Genomic DNA, 303 nt, shown 5'->3' with positions numbered 1-303 from the left:
CCACCCCCCCCAGCCGCCAACGGGCGAGGGCTTCGCCACCAGCTCGCCATGCCGCGTCCCTCCCAGCAGCGGCCTCGCACGTCAGGCACAGCCCTTTGCCGCTGCGTGGTGCCAGCGTGTCCACCACCCGCCGCCCTCTCAGCGGGCTGGGCCCGGGGGGCCGCGGGGCGAGGGCCTGGCACGGGAGGCTCGGCGTTGGGCCCTGACGGCGGGGTCTCCCGGTGGTCCGAGGCCTCAGCCCCAGCCCACAGACCCGGGGCGGGGGAAGGGGGTGTGGCACCGGGCACTGGCCCGGCCGGTTTT

This window comes from Aptenodytes forsteri, unplaced genomic scaffold, assembly GCF_000699145.1.
Source record: "Aptenodytes forsteri isolate BGI_AS27 unplaced genomic scaffold, ASM69914v1 Scaffold284, whole genome shotgun sequence".
Lineage (NCBI taxonomy): Eukaryota > Metazoa > Chordata > Aves > Sphenisciformes > Spheniscidae > Aptenodytes > Aptenodytes forsteri.
The sequence above is the reverse complement of the archived record's forward strand: the minus strand, read 5'-3'. Positions refer to the sequence as shown.